General features: G+C 36.0%; 1 protein-coding gene across 2 annotated transcripts in view; it reads left to right on the top strand.

Moving 5' to 3' along the window:
- NLK (nemo like kinase) overlaps positions 1 to 13,674 on the top strand; it is a 146,008-nt gene that overhangs the window by 60,789 nt on the left and 71,545 nt on the right. The window lies entirely within an intron of this gene.

The raw sequence follows: 13,674 nt of genomic DNA, 5'->3' as shown, positions 1-13,674 counted from the left end.
TTTGGATTATTTGAAGTACATTTTTAGAATTTGACTTCAGTTTCCTTTTGGTATTTTGGCTGTACTTCTTCGCATTATGTTTTTAGTAGTTGCCCTAGGGATGGTGGTATACATCCTTAGCTTTTCACAGCTCACCTACAATTAATAACATATTACTTCTCATTAAATATTGAAATCTTGCAGTGTTATAGCTCTCAAACCACCTCATCCTTTATATTATAGTTGTTATATGTAGTGCATTATGAACCATAAAATAGTGATATAGGTTTTTCTTTGAACTGTTTAATGGTTTATAAAGAATTAAGAGGAAAAGGCAATCAGGAAGAAAGTTTTTGCATTAACCAGATATTTATCATTTTCAGTGTTCTTTATTGTTTTCTGAGGATCCAAGTTTTTATCTGGTATCAATTCCCTTAAGTCTAAGGAAATTTCTTTGGCATTTTTTGTATTGTAGGTCTGCTGCCAATTAATTTTCTTAATTTTTAAAAAAGTCTGTGAACACTTCTATTTTACCTTTATTCTTGGAAGGATATTTTCACTGAATATATGGAAGTATGAGTTATTTTTTCTTTCGAAGGCATTTCAAAGATGTTATTCCACTTTCTGTTGGCCTTCCATGGTTCCTGATGAGAAGTAGGTTGTAGATCGGTGTATTTTTTTACCTTGTATATAATATGTTGTTTTTCTCTTGCTGCCTTTAAGATTTGCTCTTAATGTTTGTATATCAGTAGTTTGACTATGATGCTTTCATCAAATTTGGGAAAATTACAATCATTATTTCCTAAAATATTTTTTCTGTCCCATTTTCTTTCTCCACTCATTGTGGCATTCCAGTTACAAATATGCTGGCCTGTTTAATCTAATCGTATAGATCCCTGAGACTGTTCTTTTATTTTTAAAAAATGTTATGTGCGTGTGTTCTTCATCTTGGATCATTTCTATTGACCTATCATCATGTTCACTAATTTTTTCCTCTGCTGTTTCCATTTGGCTGTTAAGTTCATTCATTGAATTTTTTTTTTTTCCAGAAACTGAACTTTTCAGCTCTAGAATTTGCTTTTGTTTTTATTTTTCTACTGAGATTTCTTATTTTCTGATGAGATTTTCATTTATTAAAAGCATGTTTTGATTTATTTTATTGAGGATCATAACAGCCATTTAAAAATCTTTGTTTTTTGTTTAAACCTCGGGTTGATCTCAGAGTCAAACTTGCCAAATTTTATTTTCTCTTGAGCGTGTGTTCCATTATCTTGCTTCTTCATATATCAGATAGTTTTGGATTGTATCCTGGACATCATGAATGTTGTGTTGTATAGTGTCTAGATTCTGTTACTCTCCTCCAATCAGTGTTTCTTTTTTTAAATAATGGACCATATATATTTTTCTGTGAAGTCCCTGTTTATGCCCTTTGCCCATTTTTTTTCTATTGAGCTGTTTCTTATCAGTTTGTAAAAACTTTTATACATGAAAGATAAGTATTATTTATCATATTTTAAAATGTTTTCCTGGTTTTCTTTTTTTCTTATAGTGCTTATAATTCTTACATAGTCAAATTTGACAGATTTTTATTTTATGACTAATGCTTTTTGTTATACTTAGAAAGGTCGTGCCCATTTTAAGAACATATAACTATGGGACTCCCCTGGTGGTGCAGTGGTTAAGAATCTGCCTGCCAATGCAGGGGACACGGGTTCAATCCCTGGTCCAGGAATATCCCACATGCCGCGAAGCAGCTAAGCCTGTGCTCCAGAACTACTGAGCCTGCACTCTAGAGCCCACAAGCCACAACTACTGAAGCCCACGTGCCTAGAGCCCATGCTCTGCAACAAAAGAAGCCACCACAATGAGAGGAAGCCCGCGCACCGCAACAAAGAGTAGCCCCTGCTCGCCGCAACTAGAGAAAGCTCACGTGCAGCAACGAAGACCCAACACAGCCAATGATAAATTAATTTGGAAAAAAGAATGTATGATTATTCATCTGTCTTTTTCTCTAGTGATTTTATGGCTTTATATTCAGTCTATCTATATATTTTGTTTGTTTTGGCATAAAGATTATGGTAAAGATACAACTTTCCCCCCCAAAGTAGTTGTCCCAGCACCATTTGTTGCATAGTATATCCCTTTTCTGTTGATTTGATACATTTATCATTCTGTAAAATTTTATATCTAATTGGGTCTGTTTCAGAATTTTCTGTTTTTTAAAATTGGCATGTATTTATGTTCTAATACCATACTGTAATATTATAACTTTTATAGCTTGTTACATTTCATATCTGAATAGCAAAGCATCTTATTTTATCACTTTTGTAGCTATTTATCACTGTTTATTCTTTTAGATAAATCTTAGAACCTCTTCCAGTTATCTGTTGCTGCATAACAAACTACTCCAAACTTAGTGACTTAAAACTCAGTGATTTTATTTGTCCACAATCTGTGGGCCAGGTGTTCAGGCAGGGTTGGCTGGGAATTCTGCTCCACATGACGTTGACTAGGGTCACTTGGTGGTATTCACCTGTGAGTTTGTCTAGTCTGAAGGGTTAATGGGTTTGTGTCTAAGAATTTATGGCCATCTTTAATCTGCCACAGAATCATTTTATCAGATTTTCTCCAAAATCTTTTTGGAGTATTAATTGTAATTTTGTTAAATGTATAAATGAATCGATAATTTACATCCTAGTACTATTTTCCCACTTAACTATGGCTGTGTAACACCACCTGAAAACTTAGAGCTAAAAAATGACATGCTCCTGAATCTGCATTCTGATGAGGAGGGCTCAGTGGGGATAGCTAGTTTCTGCTGCATTTGGTGTCAGCATGGACAGTTCCAAGGCTGAAGGCTGCAATCATCAGAAGGCTTCCTTACCTAAATGGTGCCTAGACTAGGAAGATCCAAACAGCTGGGGATGGAAGAAGTAGGGCTCCTGAAGCATCTTTTTCACTTGTGGTCATTTCAGCATGATGGCTGCAGGATAGCCAGACTTCTTACATGGTAGCTCAGCTCAAAAGGCCAAGAGAGGGCTTCCCTGGTGGCGTAGTGGTTGAGAGTCCGCCTGCCAATGCAGGGGACACGGGTTCGTGCCCCGGTCCGGGAAGATCCCACATTGCCGCGGAGCGGCTGGGCCCTTGAGCCATGGCCGCTGAGCCTGCGCATCCGGAGCCTGTGCTCCGGAACGGGAAGAAAATAGGCCCATCTCTCTGTGAGCAAAATGGCAATGTTTTGAAGAGTTTTGAAGAGCATGTGAGACTAGTACTGTTATTGTGGCCATTTTTGGAAAAGAATCTGCCGCACTCTTCTCTTTCAGGCACGTGGTTTATTCTGTTTATTCCAGTTATCTTTTGTGTTTTTCCGTAAGATTTTACATTTTTATATATCTATATCCATTTATTACCTATCTGTCCTCATCCCTTATTAGAATTATTCCTGTATATCTTCGATCATTGAGGATCTTTTTTCGATGTTATAATATTTTCATTTTTGATATGATTTTGATATTGAAAAAGGCTTTGTCTTTGCAAATCAGATTAGTAGAACATCTCCAATGTTATATAAATTTATTCTACCTTCCTTATATGCTGTAGTAACTCTTTAGAGGACTTTTAGGTTACATGTTTAAGAATAGCCATTTGAAAAGGGAATAGCACTTCTGGTTTTTTGGTCCAGTGTAAGAGAGTTTAGAAGTTGCCATTCTGTTCTAAACAACAGTGGTGAAGTGGAAGGAAGTTTTATTTTGTATCAGTCTTGCAACTTTATATATAGTGTTAAAAATGTTGTGAGAGTGACAAGGATGAGTCCTGTAGATAGCTCTCTGGAAGTTTAGACATTGAGATTATGTATTGCGTGCCTTTTAAAAAATTAAAATATTTCTTGCACTCACTTTTTAAAAGTATGGTTTATTCTTTTTTCTGAACTTTGAAACTTTTGTAATGTGAAAATTTTCATTTGAAAGTTATTTGTATTCAGCCATATATTAAAAAACAGTTCAAGAGAGCTGCTTCAGATAGTCACTACATATTTAAAGTCCTAGAGATTTAATTAAGGGAATTTTTAATGTATATTTATAAATCATGTAATAACGGATTTGGAAATATGCTTACATTTTAAATTTTGTCTGGTTATCACAGTGGTGGCAAATTAATGTCATTGATGAACTTCTGAAACCAAGTTCTGAATAAATACTTTTGAAAACAGGCAAAACTCTACTCTCTTCCTAAACTTAGCAGGTTTGTAGGTTATACTTCTGTTTCAAGGGAGATAGTTTTAAGATTGATAAGCTCCTTGAAGAATTTATTCTGACCACTTTACCTACTAATTTTTGACTCATACCTTTATCATTTTGTATACTCTCATTCTATTTGTATTATTGGTTGTAGTTGCTACTTAATAAGTGAAACACTTCAGAATTCCTTTTCAACTTGAGATTCCCCATTTACCCTTTGTCTAGTGATGAATGTTTCCTGCCTGATGTTCACTTTGTTGGTCACCAAAACTATATTCTCTAAGAGCAGGCAGGGATTTTAAGATACCATCTTGGACTAGATGTAAAGCTGCCTTTCTAGCCTCTTTCTTAGGTAGACCTTGGCAGTTCTTATTTCTCTGGTTTGTTTCTCCTGGGGATTTGTGTGACCTGATAACAAATTGCTATATATAAACAATCATTTTTACTTTATCAAAGTGAGGCCAGTCACTGGAAGACAGGAGATAGATTTTAGTTATCTTTATTAGATGTTGTAAGTGGTAGTTTTCAGATAGACTTTTTTTGGCAAACAAACTTGACATTTCTCATCCTCATGACTTTGATGGTTAGTTTCATCTTTCCTGAAGTGAAACTGACAATAAGCAGAGCAAGGCTCTCAAGGAGTGGTTCAGGATTCATGTGGAAGTAATTTGCAGTTATTTGATAGGAGGTGGTAGTAATAGTCTTGAAATCTTTTTGTATGGAACCCTATAGGTTAAGGAAAGCCTTTCTTTTTCCTGGGATGGTATTTTGGATATAAGTAGCAAAAGAAACTCTAAGAACAAACTGAGGTTGTCCTAGTTCTAAATCCATTTTGTGGTTTTCTTGTGGTCGCTTTCTCTGACCTTCCACTACTAAAACTGTTGCGCCATTAAATCCCAGTTTAATTCTGCTAGGCTTCTGTTCGTCAGGTGTTTTTTTTTCAGGTGTTCTCCCCAGTAAAATGCCAGGCAGCAGACCATTTTCCTGTATTCAGCTGCATTCTGCATGACTAACTATCTTGATTGCTACACTGAATCTTCACCTTGGTTCAAGGTTTTCTGTCTTCGCTGAAGAGAAAGGAGACAGGCACCTACTTTCACCCAGTGCTGTCTTTCAAATTCATATCCCAGAGGAGGACTGAAAATCTTCCTACCACGTAATAATATACACCTGATAGTCTAACTGTGGTATAACAGGTGGCTAATGAGCTGTAGCTGAAGCAAATGAACTCCTCTTTACCTGAGATTTTATAGTTTGTAATTTTATATATATGTATATATATATATATATATATATATATATATATATATGTGGGCTGGTAATATAAAATTTTTAAATCATTGTTTGGTCCATAGGCTGGTATGCTTCAGATCTAAACCTAGGATGGTATTTTCTTCTTCCCTCTAGCTGTCTTTTCAAGTGGGAGAAAATATGGATTACTCTTCAAAGGGATACAGGTGTCATTTGCTGGTGAAAAATGGATTTGGGAAAAAGTAAGGAGTCAGTCATCAGTTACACCCCTGCCAGGTGTTTGGGCAGCCAAATCCTCCCCCTGTCATTTCTTGAGTGAGCCATGAAGAAGACCTAGTGATTTACCCATCGACTGGCCATAGAAGAAAGCCCTTGTTATCTGTTAACAGCAGCATTCCATTCCACCCCCATTTCCCCACGTGGGTCTGTGGTAGACATTGTTAGCTAATTATGATCACACTGCTCATTAGAGTCAGTTTGCTCCCTGCATTATGCCAGCAGGCTTTTCTGCCCAGAGCCAAGGGTGAATTTAGCCCTATGCTAGAACACCAAGATATGAAAAAAATTGTTTGCAATTTTTGATGTTCCTATTGGGGGTGATTTATTTCATTTCCATATTATGGTTGAAGAACCTAGCATAAAGTACGTTGAATTATGATTTGTGTGCCTCATTATATCTATGTTGTTGAAAACATACCTCAAACAATTTGTTTCTTACATTTTCTTAGTTTTGGGAACTCCCTGGCGGTCCAGTGGTTAGGACTCCATGCTTTCACTGCCGAGGGCACAGGTCGGCCCCTTGTCAGGTAGCTAAGATCCCATAAGCCCCACGGCCAAAAAGAAAATTATCTTAGTTTTTAGAATATTTTTGCATATTCAGAACTTATTACCCTCAACTAAATTGTTTATTATACAGTGTGCTTTATTTATATGAACAAAATAGTGCTTTCCTGTACATTTAAAATCATTTTCAATTCATATATAATGAAAATACATGAAGTATCTCAAAATTTCTTTTGTAAAATTGGGGTATGTCTTGCACACCATTCTTATATGCCAGCAGATGTGTTCCAGGTTACATAACAGGAAACCATGGGAAACAAAAACTGATAAATGCAAGAGCTATATACCATAACAGTTGAGTAGGAGACAACATCTCACTGTTAAAATTTTTTTTTATATTTATTTAATTTATTTATTTGGCTGCACCAGATCTCTTAGTTGTGGCATGCGGGATCTTTAGTTGCAGCATGCAGGATCTTTTAGTTGCAGCATGCAGTATCTTTTTTAGTTGTGCAATGCAGGATCTTTAGTTGTGGCATGCGAACTGTTAGTTACGACATGTGGCATCTAGTTCCCTGACCAGGGATCGAACCCTGGCCCCCTGCACTGGGAGTGCGTAGTCTTAGCCACTGGACCACCAGTGAAGTCCCTCACTATTAAAATTTCAATTCAAATAAATCAAAAACTAATTGCTCTCAGTAACATAATAAGTAAATTTTTGAGAGAATAAAATGGAAATAGTAGGCGTGTGTGCTTTAGTGCACAGATTTGAATACACACAATTTTTTAGTAACTTTCAGCATAAATTTTACATGCAGCATCTTCATATTATGGTACAAAAACTAAGAAATGAGTAGCAAAACATAGCTGGTTTTCAACCAGATGAAAAAGAGAAATACATACTACAAAAGGCTATGTACTACTTGAAAGACATAAAAACCCCCGTCACCAATTTTTCAGCTCGTAAGACTGGCAAAGCTAAACTTAAGAGTTTTGTTCAACTCTACCTGCCTTTTTCGACAAGAAAAAAAAATTTTATATATAATGGACTAGCTAATCTCAAAAGGATCTATGAAAAGAACAGAGTGATAAGGTAGACAAAATTAACATAACTACTGAAGTGGATAGCATTTATAAAAATATAGAAACTAGACTTTAAAAATCTAGAACACTACACAACTAGATACTTTGAATAAATCAATTGTAATAGGAAACACAAGACAATTTGCTAGGGTCACTGGTGAATATTTTTCAACATATAATACCTATATCATAAATAGCTACAAAACACTGAAGGCTATTTTGTGAGGCAGACAGGTATGGTGCCTGATAAGGACAGAACATAAAAATAAAGGCCAATCTTCCAAAAGGAACATGAAAAGATGCTGAACATCGCTAATTATTAGAGAAATGCAAATCAAAACTACAGTGAGGTACTACCTCACAATGGCCATCGTTTAAAAAAATCTACAAATAACAGATGCTGGAGAGGGAATGGAGAAGGGGAACCCTCCTACATTGTTGGTGGGAATGTGAATTGGTGCAGCCACTGTGGAAAACTGTATGGAGGTTCCTCAAAAAACTGAAAATAGAGTTGCCAGATGATCCAGCAATCATCATTATCTTGTGTATCCCTTAACTAATTATCATAGTCATAGTTATTGATATTTTTTACTACTTTTGTCTTTTAACCTTCATACTAGCTTTATAAGGGATTAATCCATTATCTTTACTATATATTTACCTTTCCAGTGAGATTTATTCTTTTGTATGTGTTCTTTTTTTTTCTTTGACTGCACCATGCAGCATGCGGGATCTTAGTTCCCCGACCAGGGATCAAACTCATGCCCCCTACAGTGGAAGCATGGAGTCTTAACCACTGGACTGCCAGGGAAGTCCCCTTATATGTGTTCTTGTTACTAATCAGTGCTATTTCTTTTCAGCTAAAAGAAGTCCCTTTAACGTTTCTTATAAGACCAGTTTAGTGGTGATGAACTCCTTTGCTTTTCTGGCAATCTTTTTTCGGAATCTCTCCTTCACTTCTGATTAATAACCTTGCTGTGTAGAATATTCTTTTTTTTTTTTTTTAAATATATATTTACTTATTTATTTGGCTGCAGCAGGTCTTAGCTGCAGCATGTGGGATCTTGGTTGCCATGTGCAGGATCTTTGTTGCCATGTGTGGGATCTTTAGTTGTGGCATGCAGGATCTAGTTCCCTGACCAGGGGTCAAACCCGGGCCCTCTGCATTGGGAGTGCAGAGCCTTAACTACTGGACCACCAGGGAAGTCCCAGAAAGATAATCTTTGTTGGAAGTTTTTTTTCTTCCAGCTCTTTGAATATATCATGCACAACCTTCTGGCCTACAAGTTTCTGCTGAAAGATCTGCTCATAGCCTTAGGGGGGGTTACCTTGTATGTAACAAGTATTTTTCTCTTGCTGCCTTTGATATTCTCTCCTTGTCTTTAAATTAGCATTTTTAATTATAATGTACCTTGGTATGGGTTTCTTTGGATGTTTCTTATTTGCAGCCCTTCGGGCTTCCTGGATCTGAATGTCTTTTTCCTTCCCCAAATGGGGAAGATTTCAGCCATTATTTCCTTAAATAATATTTCTGCCCCTTTCTCTCTGTTTTCTCCTTCTGGAAGCCCTATGATGCAAATGTTAGGCCATTTGATGTTGTCCCATAAAAGTTCCTTAGGCCATCTTCACTTTTTCTCATTCTTTTTTCTTTTTGCTGTTCTAACTGGGTGAGTTCCACTGCCTTCTAGAAGTTGACTGATTCTTTATTCTGCTTCATCTAGTCTGTTGTTGAACCGCTCTAGTGTATTTTTCAGTGCTGTTATTGTATTCCTCAGCTCTGTGATTCTAAATATTTGGTACATTCTTAATATTTTCCATTTCTTGTTGAAATTCTCACTGTGTCTATCCATTCTTCTCCCCAGTTCAGTGAGCATCTTTAGGACCATCACTTTGAACTCTTTATCAGGTAAATTACTTATCTCTGTTGTTTCATTAAGGTTTTTTTTCCGTGAGGTTTTATCTTGTTCTTTCATTTAGGACATATTCCTCTGTGTCTTCATTTTGCTTTATTCTCTGTTGGCTTCTATACAGTAGATGAAGCAACCACATCTCCCAGTCTTGAAGGACTGGCCTATGTAGGAGATGAACCTTATCATTCAACCCTACTTCAGCTCTTGGTTGTCTCTCAAACCTTTGTGATTGTCCAAGCAGCTTATTATTATTATTTGTGTGTGTGTGTGTGTGGTACGCCGGCCTCTCACTGTTGTGGCCTCTCCCATTGCGGAGCACAGGCTCCGGATGTGCAGGCTCAGTGGCCATGGCTCACAGGCCCAGCCGCTCCGCGGCATGTGGGATCCTCCTGGACCGGGGCACAAACCCGCGTCCCCTGCATCGGCAGGCGGACTCTCAACCACTGCGCCACCAGGGAAGCACCCTGTATTTTTAATATTTCCTAGTAGTTGAGGATGTGCTAAGACCTGTCAGTGTCCCAAAAGGGAGGGTCTCAGCACCCAGATTCAGGACAACTAGAAGCCAGATCCTCAGGCATCAGCTTTTAAATGTATGCAAATATATACAATCTCTTGGGAGCACACGTATAAGCCCTGCTGGCCACCAGAGCCAGGAGGGGTAGAGGTGTCCCTAGCAGTAGTAACAAAAATCAAGGCACCAGATGGGGTATGAGCTTCTTTCTGGGTGACACAAATCATTACAGTCCCATGGGACCAGGACACAAAATCCTCTGGCCTCCAGAGCCAGGCAGTCAAGAGGCATCCCCTAAGTGGCAGTCACAAAAATCAGGGCACTAGACATGACACTTGAGCTTACTCTGTATATGTGAACAATAAAACTTTAATGGCAAGCATAAAATAAGTAAGAATAAATGAGGACTGATACCCTGGCTAATGGGAAGGCCAAGTATACTAAGATCCCACGTTTACCTTATGTATTTAATATTTAACCAAGTAAGATACATATCTTAAAACCTTGCTACCAGTAAAATCAGCATCACCTGGAAGCTTCTTATAAATGCAGAACCTCAATTCACCACTGCAGACTTAGTGAATCAGTCTTCACCTTAAGACTTTAAGAATTCTGGGTGATTCTTATGTACCTAAAGTTACAAAAGCACTGTGTTTAAAGCAGTAGTTCTTGAACCTGAGTAAAGTCAGAGTCAGCTGGGAGCTTTTAAAAATACAAATTCTTAGGAAGTAATGAAATAGGGTTGTTTTGTTTTTGTGTTTCTTTTCGTAAAGCCTACCAGTTGATTCTGATGTGCTAAATTTGATGGTAGCTGCTTCAAAGAATTTGATTATATGGCAATAATGTATATATGAAGAAGTTATAAGACATATTAAGTGATAATTATCAAATAGTATTGGTTGAAAAATAAACAAGTAAACCATAAAACAAAGTAGCAGTTCCAAAGATTGATTCATGGATTCATTCATTCAGTTCCAAAAATTAATTCCTCATTGCATACATTATAGGAATTTCCAAGTGAATTAGAGATTAACAAAACGCCGATATTAAAAGAAAAAAGGAGAGAGAGAAGTTATGATTTTTCTGTATTCTTTGAAATGTGAAATCTCTGTGGGTAAATAGAAAAACTATATAAATATCAAGGGGGGAATTATATAGCATAAAATCAGAATAGGGTCTAGAATATTGTAAACAGTCAGTATTCTGAGGTGACGTTTTTGTTTTAACAGCTTTAGTGAGGCATAGTTTACATACCATAATATTCACCCATCATGAGTATGTAATAATTCTGTAATTTTTAGTAAATTTCCACTGTTATGCAATCATCACCCTGACCCAATTTTAGAACATTTTCATTACCCGCAAAACTTAACCATTTGTGGTCAATCACCCATTCCAGTTCCCAGCCCTGAGCAACTACTGATACGCTTTCTGTCTCTCTAAATGTCTCTTCCAAAAATTTCTTATAAATGGTATCATATATTACATGGTCTTTTGTGTTTGGCTTCTCTCACTTAGCATAATGTTTTTGAGGTTTAGCCATGTAAGTGGTAGCTTGTAAGGAAGTAGTATTTGTTCCTTTTTATTCTCTTGTATAGATGTACCATAGTTTGTTTATCCATCCACTAGTTGATGGATTTGACTCGTTTTTCAGCTATAGTACCGCTATGAATATTCACATAGAAATCTTTGTGTAAACATATATTTTCATTTCCCTTGTGTAAATATATAAGAGTAGATTTGCTGAATCATATGATAAGTTTATTTTAACTTTTTCAGAAACAACCAAACTGTTTTCCAAAGTGGATGTACCATTTTACATTCCCACCGGTAATATGTGAGGGTTCCAGTTTTGATTGGAATTGCACTGAATCTGTAGGTCACTATGGGGAGATTGCCATCTTAACATTGAGTTTTCTAATTCATGAATATGAAGTGTTCTCTCTGTTTAAGTCTTCTGTAATTTTTTTCAGCAATATTTCATAGTTTGCTGTATATCTTAAACTTCGTTTGTTAAACTTGTTCCCTATGTATTTGATTTGATTTGATTCTGTTGTGAATGGAATTGTTTTCTTAATTTCATTTTCAGATTGTTCATTGCTGGCATGTAGAAAAAATGGGTTTTTGTATAATAATCTTGTATCCTGCAACCTTGATAAACCTGTTTATTAGTTTAAGTACTGTTTTTTTGTATTCCTTAGGGTTTTCTACATAGAGGATCATGTCATCTGCAAATAAAATCAGTTTTAGTTTTTCCTTTCCAATTTGGATGTTTTTTAAAAAAAATTTTTTGGGGGGGCCACTTTTTCCACTGATGAGACCCTCCAATAAATTTAAATAGACGTGGCTGGAGCAGACATCTTTGCCTTGTTCCTTGACCTTAAGGGGAAGCATTCAGTCTTTCACTGTGAAGTAAGATATTAGCTCTGTTTTTCTTATGCCCTTTATCAGGTTGAAGAAGTTTTCTGTTTCTAGTTTGTTGAATGTTTTTATCATAAATGGGGGTTGGATTTTATGTTGCCAGATTGGATTTCCTACTCATGGATGTTTTCATTAATATTTTTGAAGGATATTAAGCTATAGTTTTTATCTCTTGTGATAAAGGAATTCAGTCCTTTTGTCATTGTCTGACTTTGGCCTCATAGAATGAGTTGGGAAGTGGTCCCTTCTCAGTTTCTGGAAGAATTTGTGAAAGACTGGTACTGTTTCTTCATTAAATGTTTGATATAATTGACCAATGATGCCATCTGGACATGGGCTATTCATTGAGGGAATATTTTTAATTAATAATTTGTGTAGGGTTAGTAGTGATGTCCCCTTTTACATTCCTGATTCTGTCCATTTGTATCTTTGTTTTTTCTTGATCAGTTTAGCTAAAGGTTTATCTTTGACCTTGTCAAAGAACGAACTTTTTATTTCATTGATTTTCTTGATGTGTTTTTTTCTTTATTGTTTCCATTGTGATTTTGTTATTTCCTCTTGCTTGCTTTGGGTTTAATATGCTCTTTTTCTAGTTTTCTGTAGATAAAAGCTTATATCTCACGGATTTGAGGTTGAGGGCTTTATTTTCTATATAACTGATTAAAGGTATACATTTTCCCTCTAAGCAGTGCTTTAACTGCATCCAATAAATTTTGATATATTGTGTTTTAATTTTTATTCAATTCAGGTATTTTCTAATTTCTTTGTGATTTCTTCTTTGTTTCATATTCTAATATTGGAATTTCTAAAATTTCTTTCTAACATCTGTAATTTAATTCTACTGTGGTCTGAAAAACATATTTTGGTTTCAGTCCTTCTTAGTTTATTGAGACTTGTTTTTTGACTTAGCATTTGGGCTTTCCTAAAGAACATTCTGGAGAAAAATGCGTATTCTGTTCTTGTTGGGTAGAGCGTTCTGTAAATGTCACTTAGGTAAAGTTAGTCGATGGTATTTTTTTAACTCTTTTCTGTCCTTGCTTAATTTCTGTTTAGTTGTTTTATCTTTGAGAGTGGGGTATTAAAACTTCCAAATATAATTATTGAATTGTCTGTTTCTTCTCTTCTGTCAAGTTTTGCTTTGTGAATTTTGAGAGTCTGTTTTTAACTATGTAGACCATTTATAATTATCATATATGTGTTTACCCTTTTATCTTTATGAAATGTTCCTCCTTGTCTCTAGTAATATTTGTCTTAAAATCTGTTCTGTTTTGTATTAACATAGCTTCTGCAGCTCTCTTGTGGTCACCATTTTTATGGTATGTCTTTTTACCTCTTTTAACTTCCAACCCATTTTTATTGTTAAATCTAAAGTGTGTCTTTTGTAGACAGCATATGGTTGAATCTTGCTTTTTAAAAATTGTCAATCTTGGGACTTCCCGGGTGGCACAGTGGTTAAGAATCTGCCTGCCAATGCAGGGGACACAGATTCGATCCCTGG

Source organism: Delphinapterus leucas, chromosome 19, assembly GCF_059928025.1.
Source record: "Delphinapterus leucas isolate spDelLeu-1000000601 "Yukka" chromosome 19, BTC_Dleu_Yukka2, whole genome shotgun sequence".
Lineage (NCBI taxonomy): Eukaryota > Metazoa > Chordata > Mammalia > Artiodactyla > Monodontidae > Delphinapterus > Delphinapterus leucas.
This window is presented reverse-complemented; position numbering and strand designations above follow the sequence as displayed.